Genomic DNA, 24,447 nt, shown 5'->3' with positions numbered 1-24,447 from the left:
CACAAACAAGGGGATAAAATCAATGACACATAAGAACCACAGTCAAACTGTACTAAGTTACTGGCAGTTTTCATTACCAGAGATTAAATACAAGACACCGACAGATGGTTTTAGCTTCAAAACAACTGTTGGATGTTTGCTGAGTCTCGACAATGTGGCTCCTTTTATCTTGTTCTCCATTTAACAAAGCAGAATGGCCGAGGCTTAACCCTAAGTGTCATAATTAAACCAACGGTTCAACAAAAATAAAATAATCAAGAAAGCTTCAAGGAAAAGCTCTTTACAGCACAAACAGATTAGATTAAAAATGTAGTAACGGAAACTGGAAACACACATGCCAGGACATGCCAGCTTATGCAGCTTGTTTTTTTCTCTTTTCTGACAAACAATAAGACCGATTTCAGCCTCAGTATTAACACATTCTATGATATTGTATGTACTAACAATTAATAGTAAATAAACATTTTGCTTTCCTGATCATTTGAACACTCACCTCAGACAACTTCAGATATCATATGGAAAATTAATTTAAACAAAATACGTTTTTAAAAATAATATTAAAACAGAAACTAACTGTCCAGCAATTCCATTTGACAAATATGTATTAGCCAGAGATGACAGTGGCCAAGGTTTGTTTGTGTATTTGAGGACAATATGAACAGTGACAAGATTATATCTGATGAAGGTCACACTCATGTAAAAGAACAGTGTGATATTTTATCTGCACAATACTTTGTTAATTGTATCCCCTTTAAACCAATATGTTGCTTTGGGTCGAGCACACCATACATTTAATAAGATCACCAGTTTTTTAAGTATTTATAACAAATAGTTTTTATTTCCTCAGGTTTTATTATTATTATTATTATTATTATTATTATTATTATTATTATTATTATTATTTCTCTTTACATTAGCAATTCACATTTTTGTTAAATAAAGTGAACATTCCAACAGTATTAAAACACTGATAATTTTAATTATACTGGCAGAGAAAAATCAACTATTTTCTTGCTCTTGTACCACATGTGATCACTCTGATGAATAACTAAAATGCATACATTCAACAGCAATTTGCTTATGTTAAATTTACATTTCATCTGTTCACTTCAGCAGTACATAAAAGCTTTATATGAAGAGCTATAGTGATACAAAGTGACTACTGTAACAGAGATCAATGCTTTATCAGCGCATATGACTGTATGATATGGCTCTGGATTTAATCCATTGTGTCTGTCCCATAGGACATTGTGCCCAGGTGGATGTACTTTGTTCAGAAATAATTCATCCCCCCCCCCCCCCCCCCCCCCCCCCCCCCCCCCCCCCCCCCCCCCCCCCCCCCCCCCCCCACCCCCCCCCCCCCCCCCCCCCCCCCCCCCGCAAATTAACCTTTTAAGCACCTTTTCTAAAGACTCCTTAAGGCTCAAGCAAGATTGACCATTTTCACTTATGCATACTTGCTGCTTAGGTCTATGTTTGTGTTAATATCAAAATGAAATTATGTCTTGCTCTCATTCTTTATGGTGCTTTGATGAAAGACATATGGAATTAAAAGAGAGCTCAAAAGAAGCTGTTCCATAATCCACTAAAATTTGTTTTTTTCCCTCCCTAAAATTGAATAATTAAACACTGTGCAAAGTGTGGGGTGTAAGGAGGACATTAATTTGTAAGGAAAAAGTCCTACAGGCATCGTTCCCTGGGTGGCAACAGCTGTGACTCACAACAGACCTCTGAAGAATTCTGAAAAGCAGATGTAAGACTTTCTGATGAAATTATGACCTGAGCATTCTTTTAATGTTTGTGAGGTAACTGTAATGCAGTGGTTAGAGTTTAGGATTTGGGATCAGAAGTTCCTAGGCTACACACTCCAAGCTTAGCAACTGACATAATGTGTGTCCTGAGGCAAGTCACTTAATCTCCTTGTATCTCATTTCAATAAGTCTGCTATAAAGGGTAAAAAAGGGGCCCTTTTGAAGAAAAAAATTAGATATTGTAACCGAATCAATCCTGAGTAAAACAACTAAAATATAAAATAAACATGCCAAGCTTTCTAATCAAATTAATTTACTAACCACTGATGTTTATCGGTGTATCATTCAGAGTTGGGAAGGAAGGTAGCACAAATCAGACGTAAACCAGGCATCCCTTTTAAAATATTTCAATTTATTGTTTTTAGCAAGTCACCTTGAAATGAGGCCAATACTATAAACAGGTGCATAAATTAAATATACATTCAGTGACATTAACTATATTATCTGCTTCAATAGTAACAGAGTACACACTTAATATCATTCAGCTTTTTAAATGTTGCTCAGTTTTTAGAGTACGGCAAGGCATTTAAGAGTAAGCAGCTTCAAATTACATTAGAAAACAGATCGGAGCTTGGTCAATACAAGGTCCTTAATCGCTCGTAAAGGACCTTTAACCCTTTCAGAAAGTGTTGTTCAACTGAATGAGCAGAAGCATAGGGATACAATACATCACAACGAGCAAGTAAGAAAAAATTGTGAGGTTCTTAAAACACTTGATTAATTCTGTTGTTTACCTTGGCTAGCAAAAACTAGCATTCAGAGGGCACGATGAAGGCACCAATTCCTCAAATAGAGGTAATTATGTGGAATTACTTTCTCTGATTCCTGACTACGACAGCATGTTAAGCAATCGCTTGTCAATAGCCACAGTATTCTTGGGAACCTCTAACAAGATTCAGAACGAATAAAAGCAGTACAGAAAGCCAAGTACGAAGCTGTAATGCTCAGCTGTCTCTGGCCCGGGACATTTAACGGCACGAGGCAGGCCTTACCATACGGTTACGGTTAGGGTTAGCCTTGTCCACCACAATCTAATGAATAGTTATGGCTTACAGGTACTGAAAATTGGCCGCAACACAAAAGCAACCTGATTTACTTGTTCACTAGATGGCACTGGCCCTTAAACCTAAGCAGACAGTTTGCTGATCTAACCTGTGTTAAATACTGTCTATTGGGTAACAAGAACTCAAAAGCTGCTCCTGGTCAAAGAACCTTAACATATCAAAAACTGAATTAAACACACGTATTAACGAGAACTGACTGTCATTTGCAGATATTTACTCTAATAAAACACCAGCTCTGCAAGTTAATTCAGTCCATAGTAATACTGATTCCACAAACTACATTAACTTAATTAATACTATTTAATAAAACATTAGAAGGGAACTAAAGAAGTCACATAAAAATGAACACTTTGATAAGATCATATTTTTTGTTATTTGAAATTCACGTAAATTTGAATTGAAGCAAAACCTTTGTATAATGCATTTTATTTGCATTATCTTTTGAGAATGTACAAAGTATAAAACAAGCAAGAGATTATAACACTGTCCAGTTTCTTCTCATACAAAATAACATTAGACTGGCATGATTCATGTTTATGAAAACTCATCAAGTTTAGAGTCAGCAGAAGTAATTCTTATTAATCCAGATTGAGGTCAGGGAGCTCTATTCACATGGTGCACCTGTCATCTTCAGCTGTTGTAATGTCTTCCAAAAGAGTTTAATTGGTATGCTTCGAAAGTAACAAGTACGCTTAACTTGAGCTACACACTATCCTTCAAGCCACCTACCGACTGATTAACTGGCATTGAAGTCTAGAAATAAAACAGACCACACTGTTAAGAAAAAATACAGACATGGTCAATCTGAACTAAAAATGTTTTATGAAACATTGCCCTTCGCAGTATCATGCACATGCTTCGTTTTTTAAACACTCCACTACCGGCATACTTAAGTGCCGGATGCAAACATGCACATCTGAACATAGACTTCACAGTAAAGAACACAATCTTACCACCCATTCCTAACTATTATTAAATGTATATAAGACCTTTGCCTTAACTATTGTTTTAACCAAGAGAGGCAATAGCAGAACACAAGACACCTCACGTTTTACAAAGTGTACATGGTTTCAATTTTTCTTTACCTTGTATGAACCCTAGAAAATAGTACCAGTACTACAAAAAACAATGAGAAAAATATATTTCTTTTGTTTGTGTTTTACTTGCTCTAGAATAGCTTTGCGATGGGATTTACAACTACATATCGCAGTAAGCACGTAGTAAAATCAGTAGGTAATTATAAATGACAAGCCCTTTCATAGAGGAGGAAGATTGTATCCCTATAGGTAAAATGACATGGTGAATATGAGAATTGCTTTCTGTTGAAGGAGAATAAGCAGAAAGCTGAATACAAGAAAATGGAATGACATTTCAGTGTAACAATTAACTTAATTGTGACATAGAACAGCTTCATATTGTCAGGTGCTATTAGTGTGAGAAGAGATTACAAAAGAGTAAGGAAAAATGAGGAAGTTCCTTACATTAGCCCCTAGAATCGCTCTGCACAGCCACTAGAAGTCACTGGGGGAATTGGGCCTCCTTTTCTCATTTCAGATATGTAGGGGGATTTAATTACACCCTGCATTAAAATACACTTTAAAACACACCAGTATATCCCCATTCGATTAATTCCTTAACTGATTTGCAATAATAATAATAATAATAATTATAATAATAATAATAATATTGTTGTTGTTGTTGTTAAGCTGGTACATACATATGCAAAGTATGAATTGTTAGTTAAGCATTTTTGATCCCCTTGTTTGTAGGCAAAATCCCAATAAAGCCAAATCCTTAAATCTTTTGCACAGCAGTCCTGCAAATAAACAAGACACTGTCCAGGCCATGATGCTATTCGATAATCACTGCTTCTCCAACACTGCTAAGGTGCAGTATACAAACTATCGTCAAAGTAAGTCTCTTTACTAATAGCATGGTATTGCTAGCAGATAAAACACCAACACCAGAATTAATGTATTGCTTTAATGGGCTTTAGCCATAGGTAAGTTCTGAAAGTTATTAGATCTCCATGACATTGTTAAAATGGTCGTTCAAATGCAACCAGTGAGAAGATTAAAGTCCTTGCTGTAGATTTAGTACAAATTATCTGTCCTACTGTTTCAGCACCATTTGTTCATTTATCACACAACGTCTAGTATTTCTGGTCAGTGTCAATATGCTCAGCATCCTTGCAGTTAACAGATGTCTTCTCTTGTCGAATGAATTACTTTATGTTTCACGCACTGGTAGCCACAGATGTGTCACTATAGCAACATCATTAATTTCAGATCTTACCGGAAACATGCTCTCCAATCAAACCTAATTATACCATATTGCTTTCTTGTCCAACAATAAGGAAACTATAATGTAATTATTGGGACACTTCATTTTCTATTCTGTTGTGGCAAATGCGAGACTCGCAGTGATGGACGCTTCTTGTCAAATTGTGTATTGATGAAGCACAAACCCAATTTGCAGTCATAAGGCAACTACCTTCCAATTATGTTAGTGCTACAACATTCCTCAGACCCAACAACTCTAATTCCTTTTTGTTTTCAGGAAGAGCATTTGACAAACAGGTAATAACAGGCTATTCTCTGCTTCCTTCTTCTTTATGTACCACTGCAGCAAACAGCTACATTAGACCCACTTGGACTGAGAGCTTTTCTAGTTGGATTTCCCTGTTACTTTCTTCTCCATGTTTGCTCTTGAACATTTTTGTGTAGAGCATTACTTCTCAAAAAGGCATATATTAAAGATGAGAGCCACTTGTGAATCCATTCTGCTTGAATGGCAGCTGATGCACCTCCCAAGGGATTGTTGCCGATCTTGGCAGCTCCTTTTTATTGAATGACTAAGAAGTGACAAGATGCTTCCAAATAGAACTATACTAGAATATCAACGTACTGACTTAAACCTCACACAAGTTATTCAAGGGGAGGTTAGACAAGGGCTGAACACAATATGAAAGCAATCTGTAGGAGTTCAGAACCAGTTGGCTCTCGAAAGCCCTGGGTAGTGATAACCACTAAACTGACAGCTCTGTGCCTCCCAGCCAGTTAGGATTGTATTTATCCATCATATATTTTGCAGTTTACCATACTGTATTACTTTCAGGGTAGAGGGTATGACTGGGATAGAGAAAGCATCATTGTCAATTCTATTTATTTATTTTTTTAAATGTGAGAAGATGTATCCACATAGTGATGAGTTATGATGTTCCTTTTTTTTTAAACAGACTTAAGTAAACTGATCAATAAGAATCCTAGTTTATGATACCCATGTTAAAATGGATATATATTTAAAAATAACATTTTCATTTGTTATATCAAATACAAAATAGGCTTTACTAAACATTTTTGTCATTAAAACTTTTACCAATTTTATTTTTCATAATTTTAAGTGCTACAGAAAGATACACAACAGTTGATACAGTCAAGTTCATTCGAGTGTAAAAATCCTGAGTTAGGCAAATTTTGAGACTCTGATGTGATATCAACATGAAATGAACTCCGAGTCTTGCAATGAGAGTCTTTTCCGCATCATGTCATTGACGATGTTGACCTGTATTCAGGCTTCCTGCCTGTTTTATCCGTTAGTAAATAAACCAATCGTCCCAGCTCTTCTGGAATGGTGCTGGTTCGTACCACAGTGCCAGGAATGTTTTCATCTTTCATGATCATCCATCCGTAAACTGCTTTCCACATGTCCAGTTTGACACGTAAACTAAACAGAATAAAAAACAACTGTTTTAAATCTTAAGCATCAGATAAACTGAGCCAGTCATACTTTAATATGAGGTTTAATGCATACTAAATAAACAGAAAAATACTACTAATGTGAACATTACAGTTACTAACTCCTGTCTTGTACATATTCTTGCAGTAACTTTTTCAACATAAGCAAGACTTGTTTTTTGCACATGCTCAGCATGGATGTAAGGTTGGGATTTTACTTGAATACACCATAAGGTCATGGGATTCAGATGAAACAGTTGCCCGGCTTGATCTGCATTTCTACAAACTTATGCAGGGGTGTCCATTTGGTTTAATTACACAACATAACCATAATTATGTTATTTTGGGAATACGTAGAACACAGGAGACAGAGAGTGTATCTGGTTAGATTATTAAAGAACTGCACAGTGCTCTGAAAAGCTTTAAAGTTGTAAATCTATGTTACAGAGGAAATGTTTAAACATTTTATGTAAATGATTGTTTAACTGTGGCATGTTTGATAAAAAAAAAAAAAAGTCAACTGTTGCTTTTTTTTAAAACATGTGCTTTTGTTCATTTACATTAATTTTCAGAATCTGTATTAAACAACTTGGTAACCAAAGACAATATATGATAATGACACTGACTGAAAACCAATACAAAGACCAAAGTGAGATCTTCATATAATAAACAATTATGCTTTCATTTTGAAAACTAAGATTTCATTTTTTGTAGAAATACATACTGTAACTACCTTTTACAGTGTATTCAATAGTAAACTGAAGCATAAGGTTTTGATCATATTTTTTTTTATGACATTATACCCCATTCGCTTGTTTATTACTAGTCTTCACAAATCACAGAAATTACATTCTTATAACTATATATTTCTTGTTCTACCAAGACTATCAGTATGATGATTATAAACTAAAAGAAAAAATACAGCAGTGTTTTTTCCCTGCAGTTTGATCTTTTAAGTATCAGCAGATTTTCTTTGGCTTCTCCTCCAGTTTCCTGATAAGATCAATTTCCTTCACAGTGAGAAAAGGGTATCAATTTCAAAAAAGTCACAATCAGTGAAATTAGACAGCAGTGTCCCCCCCCACCCCGTCCCCCCCCATATGTGTGCGTGAGCATGCTCATGTGTCCAAATCCATACCTCATTGGAATGACGTAAAAAAAACAGCAGGACAACCCGGAACAGGTTGAGAAACCAAGGCCCTACGAATCCCTGTAGAGCCACCACCACCACCACTGAGAAAACCACCATTGCTGCAAACAAAGCTTTCATCAAGCTGTTCAGCTCCAAATCCAATAACCCCACCTGAAATCACAAGGAAGGAATCGCAAGGTTACTGAAAATCACAAAAACTCTAGAACAGAGTTAAATTACCTATACCTTTGCAAAGGTATATATTTTTTGAATTTGTACAAAAAAAGGATTTAAGGAGTGAGTAATATCAATGATGTGTTATACTTCTGGATTCTGTCACTGTAGATAGTGAAGCATACTAATTCACAAAATGATGGCATGTAACTGATTAGACTTAGTTTGGTTCTGTGTCTCAAGTTCACACGTGCCAAACCTGTGCGTACAGTATGTACAGTAATCAAGAAACCACTTTTTAACAGCTGATCTCAGAACTCACATGACATTGGGAAATCCTGAAACCAAGCAATCTACCTGACAGCTACCAAATAAGCATAATTTGTTTGGTACACATTTACAATACTAGCCATAGTTCTATGCGTGAAATACTGTACACAACTGCACATAGTAAAAACAAAGCAAAGACAGAATATTTTACACAGTACACTTTTCCTATGTGTTCCTGATCAGAATTTATTAGTATTTCTTCATTAATGGATATTCGCATTTTTTAATGAAGTCACCAACATATTTAAGTCTCTGAGCACTCTCAAGCAAGGTGGAATTTAAGAATGAGGCCATAATAAAAATAGACCACTCAAAACCAACTTTCTGTGCTACATACAAATGGAGCTGGCTAATTATAAAAATTAGCAACAAATGAATCAATGTGTAGTATTGCAATGAACATTGTTACATTTGTAGCTTCCTCACAGAATCACCGTCTTAATGTATTAATGCATATAACAACAAAACAAACAACCAAAATGTTTTCAACAGATTAAACAGGTGACCAGTGGTAAAACTGTATTGCTGGAGGTATACGGCACGCAAGAATAGGGGGACTAATGTCGGTACATCAAATGATAGTAAGACAATAGATTTTTTAAAAAACAGTTAGCACTCCATTAAGCCATTCACGTATCCCACTTGTCAATACTGCAATTGTTATTTTGTTTACTTTTCAATGAAAAAAAAAGTTTTGGGTATACTTTTAAAACTCCAAACAACCCTCCCCAATCAACAATGTCCATCTTTCTCTTCAGTGCAATTTGATTGAAGTTAAAATGGGTTCGATATTTTAGACTGTGAGTGTGTATGTGTGTAACCATACAACCATTTTGTTAAAACCCTGAATAGCAAAAGCAGGCTCAAAGTTCACATATTCAGATACTTCTTTTCAGCGACTTAACTTTTATTTTTCAAGTGCACCCCTTAGCTAAGAAACCTGTGGGAAAATTATGTCAAAAAGGATCCCCTTTAAAAAAAAAAAATCCATCACAGTGGGTCTTTTATCTTAGGACTGCACTTGCAAAAAAAACAGTAAAACATAACATTTCCCTAAATAAAGAAACAGTTTGAAAAGAAGACGATATTTAAATAGTTGAGCAAAAAAATGCTTGCATTCTTGTGCCTGGGCTCCCCCTTCCCTTGAGAACTGGGTGACTGAGGGACCACAGCCGGCTGATTTATCAGCTGCATTTGAAAAAGCTGCACAACTGCATCAAATATCTTGCAATTTCCATCGCTTCAAGTACTACACGGGTTTATGCTTGAATTATTGAGAAAAATAGGTTTTTGGATTAAAATGAAGAAAAATTAAGCCAAAGACGCAGAGCATGTTTTGAAGCTCAGATCTTTTTGCATTGACAAAGGCAGTCTAAGTTTCAGGCCTCGCTGAGGATCAGATGAAGTCATTATTCATTCAGTCAGGAAAAAAAGACTCAATTACCTCAACCTAAAGATGCTATCAATGAATGCAAAGTGCATATTTTACTCTATTCATCCAAATCCCATTAAAAGTGAAAGGAATGATTTAATCTGGCCTTCTAGAGTTGGTCTTTTTTTGTAATAAAATAAAGAATCACTGTCTCGCAATATGCATAACCACTAACTCAAACTGTTCCTCTGCATCGTACCATGGAATAAATGTGAAATTCTAGACAAAATATTCAGGAACAGAGTACTAGGGTTTTACTTGACAATGTCAATAGCACAAGGGTAAAACAATCAGTCAAATGTGTTCATTTGTTATTGTCTGCCTTTCAGTGAATGGTCAGGGGCCTTATGCCCTTGCGCACCACAGCCTTCCAACTACTGCACTCATCAATTAGGAGACTTTATTTTTTTAAATGACTGCATATGATATCTGTGACAAATCAGGAAATCCTTTGCAAAATAAAATCTATGTATTGTACAATTGCAATTTACAGGCGACATACAAAATATATTTCTTGTAAAGTAATACAAACTGAAGAGTAAAATGTAAACATCTGAAGAATGTTACTTTGCACATAGCATTTGAGCAGTAGTTAAATACAGTATCTATCTATCTATCTATCTATCTATCTATCTATCTATCTATCTATATATATATATATATATATATATATATATATATATATATATATATATATATATATATATATATATATATATATATATATATATATTATATAAACAATAAAGAAGCCTGCAGTAATGACGTTAAAGTCTTCGGACGTCATTGGTTTTGATTTTAAATGCATCAATTTATACCAAAAAGTGTTTTTTTACGCAGGTTAACTGTATTTTAGTGTTTCGGTTGTAGATTGGCATAAATTCTACCCGAAACATACCCGAGACACAACTCACGCTCAACGTTAACGTCAGTTTTTATCGGACAAGGCTAGCGTCCAAGCGATCCATGTTGTTTTAACGAAGTCTATGTCACTGCCGACCATGACCGGGGGTTCCTAGGGGGCGGCGCTCAATTGGTATGTTTTTATTTTAAGGTTTCTGTATTGTAATCCATGTTTTTTAACGAACATTTTCCGAGCAATGCTCTCAGGGTGTTGCATGTTTAACTATTTAAAAATCACTTAAAAACATGTCCTCTTTCCACATCTGATCTGGTGTGCACACAATCATAATAAACCCACTTGAAAATGACTGCAGGTGCACACTGTGTAGGCCAACTGTACAGCTTTATATTTTTACATAATATAATGTGTAGACTGTGGCAGTCTGGCTGAGTGGTTACGTCAGAACCAGGAAATGAACAACACAGGCAGGATGGGTGAAATGGTAAATGCGTTTGCTTGTGCCGGTTTAATTCAAATAAAAATGTTTAACAAAACAGAAAGCACTGACTGGACAAACAAAACGGAGCGTTGGCCAAAGTAAATAGACAGACACACAAAGTGGATAAAACAAACAAATATCATCCGAGTCCTCCCGAACGAGTAGCATTTGTTAATATTTTAAACGACACCATACATACAACATATAACACAACAATATGCACAGGGGTGGGGAAGACTGCCACATACCTCCCCCCTTGTGCGCAGCACACATGGCCTCAATGGCCACCTCCCCCTTTAGTCTCAAAGTCCCGGTCGTATTTCCGGCCCAGAAACAGGGGCAGCAAAGGTCAATGGGGGCGGCCATGGAGGGAAGTCTTCCTCCCAATCCAACACCCCTAGTAGCCAAGCTGAGTGTGCCCGGCTGGGTCCTCCAGCTGGGACAGTCCTGGCAGCGGAAAGGTTGCTTTATCCCGTTGTACGCCGGACAGCGGAAAAACTGCCAAGGGCAATGATGTCAGCAGACAGCTTCCAGCCTGACTCATTCAGCCAGGACAGGCCCCTGACCTCCCCCTTCTTCGTACATCTACCCCTCACTTACAAATGGCCAAACTAATTAAGTTTTAAACAAGGTGACTACATATTAAAGGGTATGGCTCTATAAAAAAAGCCCCTTTAGTTTAGAATAGACTGATGTAGAACTAATTAACTTAAACAGATTTTTTTATTTATAACATTTATGTTTCAATAAATGTTAAAAATTATATATATGTTTCATATATAATTATGTTATATATTATATATATATATTATATATATAATATCTATGATATATATATTTTCTGTATAAGATATAATATATATAGAGATACACACACACACACACACACACACACACACAGTTATGTAGGTAATATGCCTGTATCCTTGCATGTTTGCATTTTAAAACAAATTGTGTTAGGGAGACATTTGTCAAGGAGCTAATAATGGAGAAAAAGTCCACTAAATAGAACACTATTGAGTTGTTTATTGCAAATACTGCAGTCAGATCTACCTTCCCATCAGTGTCTTCTTATCATGACTGTCAAATAAATTGAAATAATTTTCTTTTTCAAATAAGTGTGTTGTATTATGTAATTTATGTCAAGAGTACAGTGCAGTTAAGACACCTATTTAAATAAGTAACACCGCTAAGATAAGATTAATCCATGTCATGCTAAAAATACACATTATCTCTCCCTTAATTGTAGCTATGCTGGTAATGCTGCATTGTACTTAAAACAAGTTGAAATGGGAATTTAAGGGTAACTATTATGTCAAACAACTGCACTCCATCATGGTACCGAAAAGGTTAATGATCTCTTAAACTTTAGAAGTCCATCCTGCTTAAGTTGCTATTAATATTTCTTTCTACATAGGAAGCTATCAGTTGTAACTGCTGTTTTTTCACTAGACCACCCAGGCATTCAGAATAATTACTTCAATAACGTGAGCTATCCGATGACAGAAGCAACATCAACATGCAGAGGTATTCAAACAGTAACATCTTTAAATCACAGCTCAGATATTAAGGTTTGGATTTCATCTGGTTAGCTATGTGTCGTTTTTTTTTTTTTTTGTAATTGTATGTCTATATTCACATATTCCCTGAATAACATTAACCCCAGTTTTCACTGAATAAGTTCCACACCTGCAGCTTGCTTACTAAAGACAACAGTGTGTTGAGCTAAAGCTTTTGTTTTAAATTGAACCACACATTACACTTTACCACTACCTGTCTTTCAATTACCACTATAATGATCATCAATTTCAAAATCAACCACTCAAAATGTGTAAGAACAACATAGAAGAAACTAAAGTCAAGTTGGCAAATGTTTCGGCTCCTGCTTTCATTAACTTCAAAACGAATAAGCTGCAAATTAGGTTATACAAAGTCTGGTTTCTAAATTTGGGTTTTTAAAATACATTTCCAAATGTTGAGAGTTCCTTTTTTAGACAATAAGGTTTGATAAAGCAGGTTAACCATACCCCAAGGTGCTATAAGAGGCACAAAGCATAGCCGACTGATTGCTCCCCACAAAAGGGATGGTTACTGAACTGCAACCACCCTTCCTTGCCTTATTGCTATTATAAGATACAGTAGAAATAATTACAGTTAACAATTTCTTTTGGTATTGATTGTTAAATATTGTATGTCTGCTAGCTCCCAAGATTAAACATATTCCTTTAAAAAGTCTGTTAGACAATCAAAAAATTGTTAACTACTGTAGTAACAATACAATTGCCAAATGACAGATTTTTCTCAAATACCGTAATCTGGCACTTTTAAGTAGGCAGTGACAGCAAAGTGAAGCTAGTCTCCCCCTGGACAGAAGCAAGTACAGCAATGGCATAAAGACTAAGCATTCACATAGCATGAAATACCACCCACAAATTCTGCTGAACCATTTGCCAAGTCTGTCAAAATTGGTACCATTTTCGCTGTTTGATTTAATCTCATTTGTTCAATTAGGATACACTTAATTTGGGACAGCCTTGAAAACAAGCATACAAAATCCAAATGGTACACCACAGATTTAACTTTTTAATCAAACATACAAATTAGCTAGACTCAGAATAGGCAAAAAAACAAAAAAAAAAAAACAAAACAAAACAAAAAAAACATATCCACAAAATACATTCAGAAATATAAGACAAGAAAAGTGATCATTAAAAAAGTAAAACAATAAAAGAATTCAAATGACTCATTAACTCATTTAAAAGAATGAGTCAAGTCTTTACCAATTAAACTACTATGTTTCTTTACATTTAATTAGATATTTTCTATCACCCTTGTACGTGAACACAGGAAAATAAATCTATTTTAAAGGAAAGCTTTTTGTTTTACATTACAGACTGACTTTTTGTTTAGATTTTTGATTGATTTTAAGAGCCATTTCACACTTAATGAATTGTAAGAAATCCAGAGAGACACAAACTTGTGAGAAAAGGTGGCGAGATTGACAGATAAAGTAAAAAGGTCTGTATTAATCTCCAAATAAAGAAAAGCATGGCACAGTATTTCACAATGATTATACTCTAAAGTACTAATTACAACGCATCAGAAACTAGAGCAAGTTGACACTCTACAATAAAGCAAATAATTTCCAGTTGGAGGGGCAGAAAATGTTAATATGAGGCGTTCAAGACTACAAGAATCTCTGCAAAAGGAAGTAGCTAATAAGGTTTAATGATGCATGTCAGGAAGCCACAGTATGTAGGGAAACACAGCTGGCTTCATTTTGTAAACTATTTGATATACACATCTTTCCAGTTCACAATTATCAGCTGTGCTTGTGCCACTGGGGACAGCTTAGCCTTCAAATCAGGATATTCTTCTCAGTCTCAAAATTACAAGCAAAATATATTAATATAATGCAGGGCTGTAGGCTTGTGCCTTAACTGAGGCTTATCATGTTAAAAAGAGGAAACCAGGAGGTTTCTTGGTTCAGTGAACTCTTCTTAAGAGGAGTTTGAACCGTAACAATAATCTAAATTATAGAAAGGAGGTAGGACAAAACTCTCATGTGTGTAAACTAAATACACATAAATGTATCCATTTGTATATAGAACCAATCTACACAGCTAGTTGATGTTCCTAAACATTTAGTATAATAAAGTGCATCAAATGCTCAAGATCATTTGCTTGCACAGCTAACATTTTGCCACAAAAACATACACAAGTCTACTGGTTGGTCCATTTTATTTATTCAAGGTGTTTACTTGGAAGACCCCACAGCAACAGATGTATAATTTCTAGGGATGTCCTAATTGCATGAACAAAAATGGTTATTATTAAATCCCTGAAGTGGTTTATGGTTGAACTTAAGACACATCTGTTGCTCCGCCAGTACGCTAGAGACACGTGAGGTGCATGCAGCGGGTGTGCAAGTTGTTTCACTGAGATCTTTTGGCTTGGACACATGTGGAAAGTACTACAGCAGCAGATCTGCCTTAGGCTCAGACAAACAAGTACTGTACATCAAACAGCCTGGTGCTGAGGGCTTCATCACTGTAACTGGTGAAGCACTGGTCGGAAGGGGATGCAGATTTTAAAAATAAATAAATAAATAAATAAATAAATAAATAAATAAATAAAATATGTAAATTATGCAGCAGACTCAGTGTCATACACATTTTGAACTGCCTTATTCAACAATTTATGAAGCACTACAGTATCTGGTTTTGCTTTTGATTCCAATCCATAGAAAACCACTATGCGAGTGATCCAATTTCTAATCTGTGTGACTGCAGTGCCCTTCCATTACTCACAGATACTGCTTCTTTTCTTTATTAAAGCCATGAATGTCTAAACAAGCATATGCATATCTTGCTTTAGTAACACCATAGTGTTTATCACTGAGTGCAACATGCAGGTGACAGTAATTAGCAGATGACAGAAGCACTCTGAATTTGTACCAGATGGTTGCTAAGGGTCACTGCAAACTACCAAACCCACCACAAGGAAACTATTGTATTATACAACAACTATCTAGTTCACAAGCACTCAAACAAATTAGGTACTCAACCACAGGAAGAACATAGCATGGTCAGAACATTAAATATCTCTACTTGGGGCAGACCACTAATTACGGCGTTTTTAATTAATTTGCAGCAAAGGAAAAAGTCATAAAAGAGGAAGAAAACAACCAATATATAAAATCTTAAAGTAAAAATAGTGCCAGCTTGTTATTAAGTGGGTAAAACAAATCGTCAATTTCCTTTGTTACGCCCTTTGCCTTTTATACATCCTCTGATGTACATGCCAAAATCTCACAAATATGAATTTAAATCCAGAAAGTGTAATTATATTTGGCACCATTTTATAATATTTTAACAAGAAATGTATTCATGCCTCCAGTTTCATACATTGCTACACTGTGCAACATACACATTAGCAAGCACTGATTAAAGTTGCAGGAAACATTCTATGCAAGTTAAGGCACTAGCAGTTTCTGGAGTCCAGTTTTCCTGTTATAGTATTCACTGGTATGACTGTATAATATAAACAGATTATAATACCTGTAGTTTGTCATCCCTAAACCCACCTACAAACACGACATGTAGCAATAGACAAGATTATATTTCCTATCCCTATACAATATTATCTATTCATATACAATAAAGGTACAGTAGTGTTTGGTGTCAGATTATATTATTTGTAATAGGAGATTACATGACAAATTATAAACATGTCATTTTACTGTAACTGTAACTAAATGCAATTTCTCACACAAATAAAGTTGTATTTATATTTAAATGACACAAATATGAAAGCAACACAGCTGTCATGCCATACAGTATACACTAAAAAAACAAAACAAATTACATTCTAAAGGGATTTTGTTCGTTTGGTTAGCCAAATAGTCCAGTAAATATTTACAGGAAGTGTACTGTAAACTCAAAATGAAAAGAAGTCTAAAATTTGATTCATGTCTTTTATTAAGATGAACATGTTTCAGATATTCCAGCATTACTCAACATAACAGTTACATAACTGTCTAGCACAACATCAATTCATGTGGAAATAATGAAAACAGTGCTTGAGAAATGACACAGTTTGAAAGGGACTATAATGTAAAACTACTGCCAGAAAGACCTGTTAAATGTACCTTTATTGGAACACATCACAAAACATCTTCCTGTCATTGTTAAAATTGCTCCCCAGATATTTAAACACGTATCTTGCTATTACTCTTACAGGCCTATTTTCATTGAATCTATAGTTTAATGCCTAACATAAAATGCAAAATAATTCCATTCTACTGTTGAGATTGCTGTAAACACCAATGATCAGAAGGAGGCAGTCATGATTTGTCTTAAGGACATTTCCCACTGTGGCCCCCTATCTCAATGCTTGTTGTATAGTGTTTTATGATTATACTTATTTACAGAATACCAAATCAGCAGTTTAAACACATGGTTTTATTTTCCAAAGATTGAGAAATATAATGTGCAAATGGGATTAGTAGTGAGTACAAAAGAGAAATGTAATACAGCAGAGTATATGAAAAGCAGCTGCCTTAAAAACAATAATGCTTTACATGCACACCTGTCTCTTGATATGACTTTCCACAATGTGCTGAATTCTAAACAAACCACTATGAACACAGCTTTTATATTATTATTTTTAAAAAGCACAGCAAAAAATCAATGCTTAAAATGGTAACATCATTTAAACAATCAAAAAAATTGCTGAGCTTACTGTCATTAATTAGGTCAATAGGATGTAATCATGTCACACTGTTGACTTGCATTTGATGTGTTACATTGAACAGAACTGGGATCAGGGTACCCCAAACCAGAATCTTTATAGTAAAAGTGTGCCACATTACAACATCACTTACAGTACCAAGAAATGAAACAGAGACCATGGCCTTTTAAATAAGGTTCGATATAGCAGTGTGTGAATCAAAAATACATTTCTGTGATGGATGAAAAAAACATATATTAAAAAGGGAATATTTGCAAAGTGTTTACTTGTCTTTAATTGAAAGGAGAAAATGACTTATTTTTAGTAAACTGGAACCAGATAACAAGATAACAAACTCTAACTACATAGGAGTTAAAGACTGGAGTAAGAGCTTTGAAAATATGGCCTGTTAGGTTAGTCTTTTCAGAGCTTCTACCAAATGACCCTGGGCCATATATTGAAAGCATCTTTAACTCATTTTTTTTAATTTTAGAAAACTAGAACAAAATAAGAGTACTACTATCCAAGTTCTATTAAGTTTTGTAATATTAACATCATTTTTTTTCTCCTTTAAAAAGTAGGAGTTAAAGAATGGAGATAACATTTTGAACATCTATCACTGTAAAATAAAATGCCTTCTCTCTGAGAAACTTGGTCATTCCTCCTTCCAATAGCTAAGAATTTAATCATTGCAATTTCTACACACAGAATATTACCAGAAGCCACTCATCTGTTACTGACTCAAATAAAACTACATGAATAAACAAAACATAAACTAAAACAAAAATGATTTTTGCTCAACCACCAATTAAAAACCAGCCACGCAATTTATAATTGAAGTTAAACATTAAAAAAATAAATAAATAAATACTAATACTAATATGGTTTGAAGAAATGTAGATCTTGACTTTCTACCACAGTTAATAATCTACTGGGTGAAAATCCTATGTTCGCCCAGTAGATTATTATAAAAACAAAACATCAGGATTCCAGTAGGATTAACTTTATTGCACAAAATAATACACTTATAAGCCTATGCGGGCTAATTTCCCCCTTGGTTAATTAACACCTGTAAATTACCTTTAGAACTGACATGTCCAACTTTATCTATAAAGTCAAGGTTAAAAAACTATCCAAATAGATTGAATACTAATAAAACAAATAAAAAAAAAAAAAAAAAAAAAAAAAAAAAACCTGGAAGGTGCAATTCAAAATGTTTTAGGGCATGACGTTCTTTACTGAACTATTTGAAATATTGACTAAATGCACCTGAAAGGGTCACCTAACAGTGCAACACAATCAGACATCATGGACTGGATTTAACATAGTGGAGAAAATCTTGCTAATCAAATATTCAAATAGCATTCAATTTTTTACACACAGCTAGATTAAAACTAATCAGTGATCTACAAAGGTGATGGGGCCCTTTACTGAACAGCATCCATAATTATTTGGATGCACAACTGCATTTTATTGTATAATCATACCCACCAATGATAGCCTGCAAGCAGGCACACTCTTATAAAGGAAAATGCATGGTTGCAGACTATGGACTTGCCAATAGTAAAATGGCTAGGAAGAGGGAATGCATTAAAACCTAACCTAAAGTACACAGGGCAGAATTTTGTTTTTGGTGTTTCATTAGTTATATAAACTTGAGAAAGGCTGTTTGCAGGAGAGACTGCTCGCCCCCCTCATAGTTAAGAAACAGTGAGTTTTTCTACCTTATATGTTAAGACAACTATAGAATCCAAACTAGTAGCACTGCTTTCTTCATGCTGAGTTATTCAAATCCTTCCAGCAACATTAAATTTTCTTCCTCTTTTTCCATTTATTATCTTTAGGCTGTTAAGAAATCATTCAAATAAAAAAGGTGATAACTATTCACATTGGAACCAGAAATGCAGCCATTCTAAACCCACATGAAACAGGACTTTAAGAGAATGAAAAAAAAACTAGCTCTTTGCTGAATGCGACCCAGAGATTTGCTTTTCTGGTTCTGGAAAAAAAGAAGATTAAAAGTGGTGTATATTTTCTGTCTAATTGATTTAAATAGTTATCAGGCTTCGACTGCAGTTTTGATACCGTACCAGATGTCCGAATCAAGATTGTTTTCCCAACATTTAACTTATTGCCTTCTGTAAGCAGCAGAAATGATACGTTTATTTACGTTAGTGTTTCAGGCTATGGAGCACAATTTTTAATTGTTAGCAGCTGTAATATCAAAGCGTGCTCATTAAGGAAGCAATAGCATTGTGTACACATTCATAATCCTGAAGAACAAACTGTGGCAGCTCCATGTGCTACTGAATTGCTATATTGTTAGTTTGGCCTCATTTGTATTCTTTGTTTATGAAAGGCTAAACCGCTGTGCATGATTAGCGCTCATAAAAATCTGATTTAAAAATGCAGTCTCAACAGCGGAAGGGGGAATTGACTGCCCTTGGGCTACGAGATGTACTCCCATCAGAAGATCTGCTGATGTCTCTGTCTAATATTTTGACAGATTCCCATATTTGTATGCCCATTAGCTTTGCTGTGCGTGTCTGGTGTTACCTCAAGTACATATTTTTGTGGAAAGGCTTCTAAAGCAAACAGACCAAAGTCACAACTGTTATAAGAAATGTAGAAACGTGTTTGCTTTGATGAGGAGCACCAAACAAGGGCACTTGATATAAAAGCAACAGTCACTGGAGACCAATCATATATTTACAGTTCTAATGTTGGTACACTCAGTCCGAGGCAAATCTCATGTTTATATTGGTATTGGAAATGTAGTATGATTATCAAATCAATCACCATTCAGATTTTTCCAGAATTCCAGTACATCTTATCTTGTGCATAAATGTAATTATGTGCACAAAACACAAGGCACAACACTTTTTGTTTATATATCTACTATTAGTTCATGAGTACAGTCTGTTTTTTTGATATACAATACATTAATACATAGGGCGCAGTGCGTCTCTCATTATAACAGAAATCATTTTGCACAGTTTGAACAGACAAAACACATAATATGCATGTGATGACACCTCTTCCAATAATAAGAGAATCACTACATGCAATGTATCAACTTATATTACTATTTTGATTTTTATAACTCCACAGTCAGGTAAAATAGTCATTATCCTTCAGTAGGTCTGATCCAAGCTAACAGGGCAGTAAAATGTGGCCACAGTCAATATTATATACCAGTTATATGATATTAATGTCTATTTGTTTTTAATATTCTTAATATATATTCTTCAAAATTATGACAGTTAAGAACAGCTAAGAACAAATTTTATCAATCTTTGTGACACTTCTCTTCATTACAGATGGACAAAATTGTAAAGCAGGCGTGGAAAACACTCTTGTGTTTATTTTCATATACTGTATGTAACTTATTTATCCTGTTGAATTTTAGCTTTCCGTGGCCTGTGGTGTTTGCAGTGTAGGTTGACACACGCTGCTTTTGAATGCAACACCTGTAAAAGAACTGCTCAAGAATTAGTCAAGCAGTTCTATACACAGCAGTCAGCTAATACATATACATATATATATATATATATATATATATATATATATATATATATATATATATATATATATATATACACACACACACACACACACACACAAAATGTACAGTTTACATGTTTGCACAAACATATATTGTGTAGATTTTTTTTTTTAAAAATATATATATATATATAAACTAATGACGTAGAATGAAAGTCACATGTCAAAACAAAGATATATATATATATTATCTATATATATATATATATATATATATATAATATATATATTATGAGATAACAATATTTGATACATGTGACTTCTACGCTACAGTAATCAAATAAATGAATGCTGATAAAACCTTTTGTATTAACTTGAGTAAAGTAAGACCTTCAGATCCAAACTAAAAAGCAAGTGCAAGCGCTGCACTTTACATAATTGCATTACAGGTGCTCGCTTGCACTGTATTAAAAAAGCTGCTATATAAACTCTAAATAAAAGGCCATTATGATTCACAAATAGATGCAGATCCCCTTTCTCTGTGTCATTGGGACAATTCAAAGCATCTTTTTATTAGGAACACAAATCAATATGCCCAAGGGCTTGCAATACAGTACCTGCTGCAGGCAATTTATATTATCACTTCTTTCACAGTGACCCTACTGCCTGAATAACGTATTACAATGAGTGGCAGGAAAATGACAACCTGTCACAATTGATTTCTGTACTTCTGTAGTTCATCCTCTGTTTGTCCCCTGGAATAATATTATGCACTCTAAGTAAACAAGCAGCACTTAGACTAGATTACTCCAAGCATATATTTTAGTTCACAAAAGTATTAAAAATAAAATTGCAAAATGTTCCTGTAGACTTGTATTACTTCTTGCTCAAACTGCTGTTCTTAATTTGTTATGCGGTCGCACCTTGGTAATACAGTAGTACCAAACAATGACCTGGATACTCAGAATAATGGTTGGTTCCACAGACCTTGATTAGCACCAATACTGCCAATTATACATAAGGTACCATTAAGTAATCCAAGATTACTGCTAATCAGGGTCTGTAGAACCAGCTCTACAACACACAGATTTCCCCTATTTAAATCACAAACACTTAATCCATTAAAGGAGAACTGTACTCAAAATAACAAGGCTCTCTAAATGCTCTATATACATGACAAATGTGTTTCACTGTGTCAGTTTTGTTAAAAAGTTAAGCGTTTGGCCAGCATTTCAATTTTTTTTTTCAGCTTTCTGGGTCAGCTGGAAATGGAGGCCACCACCATATTGGAACCTTTCTGGCGCCGCTGTTACGTCATATCGTTGACAGCCACCCACACCAGTGAACGCCGGCTGGGTGAATTATGTCAGAATGCAAAGATAAAACAGGAACAAAAAGTATTTTTGTGGGATCTCCCGAGTGGCACATCAGGTAAAGGCACTCCACGTGGAGTGCAGGATGCTCTACGTTTTCCAAAAAATGTAATCCATGTATACAGCTGAATTTATCAGAATTGCAATTTGATTATCTAGTCCAAACACAGAAAAATGTTGTTTTCAGAAAACCGTTTTCTGAATAAATTTGTTTTCTGAAGAACTAGGATTTCATGCAACCATACTGAATCTCCCAGGCTACTGCATAAAAATAACAATAAAAACACAACTTACAAAGTTTTTTCAAACTTCACAATCATGAATAATTTTAAACAAAGCATGTTTGATACTGGAAAGATGAAGAGTGTTATCCATATTTAAACCACTAGCTTAATGTGTTGCTTTTGCAGAATGACCTTTGGCCCTTTAGAAACTCAGCTGCAAATGTGACTCATGTCCTCATGAGCAGAATTCCATTCTAATTGTTCTGAACAGCAGAAAGTATTAGTACCACCCTATGTGCAACAGCTTACTCCACAAATCAAAAGCAATACACATGTACACTGAATGCAGAACATCACTTTGTTAAAGCCGTGCAACTCCGAATGTTAAAAGCACTTACCTTATTCTTTGGGTTTGATGTATTAAGGACTCTCATTGTCTCTTTTCCAGTATAAATAACCACTCCAATTATAGTCAAATTGAAACACTGGAGAGTATATAACACCTTACATCCAATACCAATGTTAATTTTAAAATATTATGAAAACCTTAGTTAATACTGTATCTGCTATCATATCAGAAATTCTGTACCTGATCCTAGTAACACTGTCCCTGATGAATGTCTCATTGATTTGAGCTTTAATGTAAACAGCTGTGGAATATATCTCACGCCACAATGGATTTCAGTTATTATTACTCAAACTTCAAATGAAGTGTCACAGAAAATAAGCTAACTGTAACGTTGTTGTTGTTGTTGTTGCTTACCAGTCCTCTATGTACAATTTGCCAATGTTGGTATCTGTGTTTGTTGGTATCAGAGTTTGTTTCAACAAACTTCTTTTTCACAGTGCAGTAGAATGGACACACTTACAGCACCAATTCCTGTTTTTTTTTGGTTTTTTTGAACCACCTAAAATGATAATTTTTCCTTTCATAGTTGCTTGGGCCTCATTCAATAGACAATTACTTATAGACCAACAGACTCGGATGAGACTTTGTGGTAGCCTCTTCTCATTTCAGCAACCAAGGTCAGTAAGGTACAATAGTTAAGTAAGGATGAGTTAAGTTTTAAATTAAACTCAGTTCGGCACTGAAATGTAGGTGAACAGCTTTTACATACTGCTGATTATTTGGGCAGATGTTCAACTGATGCTGCAGGCATCTACTGTAGCTGTTACCTGCAGGAATGTGTACAATACTGTAGGATTCAAGCTGCTTAAGAAATAAATGTGAATGAATTTTCTTCTGAACCATACCATCAAACAAGGTCATAACCAAAACCTTTAAATCAATACAATCAGCAACTTTAGGACTGCACTACATACATGGTCTATCAGAGGGGGACCCTTTGGCAAGAGCATGTAAATGTACCCTTAACACAGGCGGCAATATGGTACCAGGAAGTAGTAAGCAAATAGTTAATTTTGCTCCAGTGAAGTAGTTCAAAATATGCATAAGGTTAATAAAAGACCAACAAAGCAAAAAAGAACATTATCTGAAGCATAAAAATTAGGGGGTCAATGATAATCTTGCTAATCCTAACAAGAGGTAAGAAAGTGGATTTTAATGCCACTGTTAGCACTCCTTTAGCAGTTATCAGTCATTAGTACATTTCTTTCATCAACACAAGCCATTCATGTTTAAGTCTCAAACTTTCTTTACTGCAACCTTTCTTCTTGCCCAAGAGACTATAAAGCTTTAGATTCTCAGCTCTTTAAGGTTTCTCTCCAGTCCTCATAGAACAATACAAAATCTGATCAATATTCCCATCTTAATTTACCAATTCATTGTCATCGCCTTGTTCTAAAGATTAATGTGCTATTAATATTAAATGAACATGATGGGAAAGCAAGACCACTTATAAACTTAAATACATTCTAAACACTTCCACAGTCATCAGGAATGGAGAAAAAAAATTAGAGGCAATGAATCATGTCTGGCAAGCTGTCGTGGAGGCGGTGAAAAAAAAATAGTTTGTAACGTTTTATCAGTGCTAAATTACAGTAGATATGGATCGGCATTACAACGAACATTGTTAATAGCAGGGGTGTCAAACCCTAACATGATCCATAACCTTCAGTTGCCCTTTTGCAG

The 24,447-nt window shown here is 34.9% G+C and overlaps 1 pseudogene; it reads right to left on the bottom strand.

Moving 5' to 3' along the window:
• LOC121309221 overlaps positions 1-24,447 on the bottom strand; it is a 160,862-nt pseudogene that overhangs the window by 62,351 nt on the left and 74,064 nt on the right.

Source organism: Polyodon spathula, chromosome 3 (assembly GCF_017654505.1).
Source record: "Polyodon spathula isolate WHYD16114869_AA chromosome 3, ASM1765450v1, whole genome shotgun sequence".
Classification (NCBI taxonomy): Eukaryota; Metazoa; Chordata; class Actinopteri; order Acipenseriformes; family Polyodontidae; genus Polyodon; species Polyodon spathula.
This window is presented reverse-complemented; position numbering and strand designations above follow the sequence as displayed.